Raw genomic sequence first — 4062 nt, forward strand, 5'->3', positions numbered from 1 at the left:
AGACTCAACAAATGGTGGCGGTGCATCCACATGAAAGGAGCAAATCTCGAATTCACTTTTGGGAGTAGTTTAGTCGCACCTTTTGGCTTGGATTCAATCATTTGGGGACATATTATTATTTTTTCGTGAAAACATTAATAGTGATATTTTTTCTGATTTCTATTGTTCGGATGAAATAATTACAGTACTTTTAAATTTTGAAAGCATGTAATTTGATAATGCAATTTTAATTTATGGTATAAAATTTTGTTTTGCATATATTCTAGTCAAATTAATGTTGTTTATCCACTTTTTATGATGTGATCTAGTAATCTACATGATTTAATTCAATTGTATTGACGAAAATAGTAGTAGTGAATTTTTCTAGTGAAGGAAAAAAGCGTAGAGAAATTTCTAAGTTTTGACGCAAAAAAGTGTAGAGAAAATCTGATGCTTAAAAGCGTCGCTGCTCCTGAAACCTAAAAGCGTAGACAAGGTTGACGTTAAAAAGCGTCAAAAAATCCTGACACCCCAAAAAACCACGCTTTTAAAAGCGTCGAGAAATAAAATGGCGACGCTTTTAAGCGTCGAGAGTAGCCTAAAAAAGCGTCGAGAATGCAAGGGATTTGTTGTAGTGCTCCGACGCTCAACGTTCAGATAGCCCGCCAAAATCGACAGCTCAATATTATTCACATTATTAGACTCTTTACGGCCAAAAATGGTATTACCCATTAGCCGTAGAAAATAACGAAGAGGGGGCAAGTGGACGGAAGTGCCCGTCCTCCTCGACCCGTAAGTGTCACCGATACAAGACCACATGGCCCGGTGAGTGTCGAGGGGTCCGAGGTTCGCCTCGAAGTAAAGACCCGGAAAACCCGCAAAATCGCAAGTGTCGAGAGAATAATTGACATTAAAAAGTCGAAAGGAAATGCGGGGTTTGGTCGCATCGACCTCAAAGGCTTTGGAGTCAAAAGCGTAAGAGGAAAAGAATTCAAGGGTCATAACATAGTACGTGAACTCGGCCATGTCCACTAAACTGTCATACCCGTCCCATTTAGCGGGGACACGACCAGACTCGTAACGACCTAGTTTCTCCAAAGTGTCTTTGTGGAGAAACCGGGTAGTTTGTGACCTTTACACTCGAAACAAAGAAGGAAAATTTAGCGCGCTGAATAGGTTTATCAAAGATAACCTGCTGATAGTCAGGTAGACTATCCGTAGTGGATTCTATCATCAGGGGCGGTCCTCGTTGCTGCTTAGCTGGCTTTTGGCTCGATTATCCCTCTTGCATTGGCTCTTTTCCCTTTGTCATCAATGATGGGTGTTCTATGTTCACGCTTGTCGATTTCGTTGGCTAGGTGAGGTGAGTAGTCACTCAAGTCAAATTTCTCATATTCGTTTAGAATTGTATTGTAGCTAAATTGAGATGAGTCATAAGCAAACTTAGCATACATTGAGTCGACATCTCATGGGCAGTTAGAGGCAACACAGTAGAGGAGGTGGCCCCTGGAATAAGCTCCAGGTTGCTACCTTCTGCGGGAGTAGGGGTGACTTTAGTTGACTCAGTCTATGAGGCAGCCACAAGTTTGTGATAAAACAGTAAAAAAGGGACCTTGACCAGGGCGTCGGGAGCGTTAGGACCTAAGACAGACTCTGACTCAGACTTGTCATCAGACTCAGACTCAGTCTCGTCTTCACTTCCGTCTTTGAACATGGGGCCTTCTCCAGTTGTGATTTTGAGAATGCTGCCTTGACGATCAGTCCATTTGACAGTTTTCCTCCAGCCTTGGGTAGCTTTCTCTTGGTCACCATAAGAGATTAAGGCAGTGGGATCGAACTGGTTGTCTTTAAGAGGAATGTTGATGATGTCCTCATAGTTGAGGTGCTTGACGTTGTCTTCCTCGAAAAGGAGACTCACGGCTTACCCATCTAGGCAAGGGGTTGATTCAGATTTGGTTGATGCAGCTTTGGTGTTGTCGGGGATGAAGTAGCAGTCTTGAAAGACTTCTACGCCCAGGTGCTTGACCTTTGCTACGGGGTCGTAGTTTGGCTCGGGGAAGCCGTGGTAAAGCTCATATTCTCCTTCGGGGACGACGTAGCCATTGAGGGTCAAGTGTTAGGGGCGGAGGATAACTCCTTACTTTTTGCGCTTCTGTACTAGGAGACCCATTTCCTGGATGCCTTCATTGGTCGGCTCGTAGCCTAGCCCAAAGGGAATGTTGGGGACCTTGGCCTGCTTCAGGGGAGGCAAGGTGCTTTTCAGTGGGCTGAGAGGTAGGCCCGCAAAATAACCCTGGTGCATCAAGATGCGATTGACTGTGAGGTTCGAGAACAGGTCATAAACAAAAGGTGTTGGTTCATCAGTTAGGGCATTCACAGCTTGGATTCCCCACAGTTCGTTATCGTCCTCCATAATGACTTGAGATGATATTCCCTTCTTCATGATAGCTTTAATTGGGGATGCAGGAATTGTGATTGTTTTCCCGTTGAAGGGGACCCTGATTTTCCGATGGAGGTTTGAGGTGACGGCCTTGGCGGCATGAATCCAGGGGCGCCCTAGAAGCATGTTGAATGAAGCGTCGATATCGACCACTTGAAAACTGACTTGTCTTTCCAGGGGTCCTGTTGCAATGGTTAGGGTGATGAGGCATGCGACATTACGACGGGTGCCGTCATAAGCATGAACTCCGTGATTGGTCGGGATTAAGTCAGCTTCCTTGATCCCCAGTCTATGAGCCGTTTTGAGGGGAATGACGTTGACTGCAGATCCGTCATCCACCAGGACCATCGGTACGTTCTTCTTCTGGCACTACACAGTGATGTACAGTTATGGTTGGCTCCGAAAGGAGGGATATCTTCGTCGGAGAAGATGATCGGGTTGTTCAGGTCAGGGACATCCCTGGTCATATGAGCTACCACTTCTTCAGGAGAGGAGGTGGAAGGCACTGTCAACTTCCCCAAGGCTTGAAGAAAAGCCTGCCGGTGTTCAAAGGATGTGGCAATCAGCTGCCAAATGGATATCTCGGCCTTGGCCTTTTATAGTTGCTTAAGGATCGAGTTTTCGGGAACCCTGGGTTGAACGTCTACGTCTGGGACGAATTGGTCATTCGTCGTCGGATTGTCTGTCGTGTTGTTTGAATTCTGGTAAGGGCGTCCGGATTGGGTAGGTGATCAACCGCTTTGTCCTGTTTCCCCTTTCCCGAGACAATGTAGACATTCTCCATGTCGTCTCTCCAGATATCGTTAATTTCGGGGTCGCGAGAGTACCTTGGAGGGGTATTCCTCGGCGGATAGTTTTTACGGGCGAAGTTTTTGTGGGGGTAATTATTGTGGGGTTGATTATTGTGGGGTTTAGTATGGTGGGGTATATTGTGAGGTTGATTATTGTGGGGTTGATTATGGTGGTTTATATTGTGAGGTGCATGCCAGAATGGTCCTGGGAGCAATCCCTTCTGAAATTAGGCGTTCTGGGTGCTCGGAGGACCCTCCCTTGGGCGTGTGCAGGTTTTGGTTGGTTGAAAATCAGCCGGTGGAAAGCATCCTCAAGTCGGGTGATCGTTTTCGAGAGACTGGCTATGGCTTCTTCAACTTGCTAAAACATGGTGAGCATAGTTGCGGCGCTAAATACCAACATCCCGTCCGGGGTATCCTTTTCCAAGGCGTTCACCTTGTCCTCAATAGGAAGGATGAGATGTGAGCAATCTAGAGTTGGCTCGTTATCGGAGATGGCGTGGATTCCCAAGGGGTTTGTCTTGTTATTTGGTTTTGCTCGCGGAGGTAAGGGTAATTCTCCTTTCTCAATCATATCTTGAATGGCGTGCTTTAGCTTGAAGCAAGCTTCTGTGTAATGGCCTTTGCCTTGGTTATATTGGAAATAGGCGTTAGGGTTCCAAAAACGAGTTTTCCTTACTTAGGACGGGTCCGGAGTGAGCCCGATTGGTTGTAGCTTCCCTTGGTCCATGAGCCTTTTTAGGGCGCTAGCCTAGGTTGATCCCAGGTTGGTGAATGACCTTTGAGGACGTTCAATTTTCTTTGTAGTTGGTTCGAGGAGGTTGACCTTGTCAATTTTGTGTGTCTGACAGT

The sequence above is a fragment of the Silene latifolia genome, chromosome Y, assembly GCF_048544455.1.
Source record: "Silene latifolia isolate original U9 population chromosome Y, ASM4854445v1, whole genome shotgun sequence".
NCBI lineage: Eukaryota > Viridiplantae > Streptophyta > Magnoliopsida > Caryophyllales > Caryophyllaceae > Silene > Silene latifolia.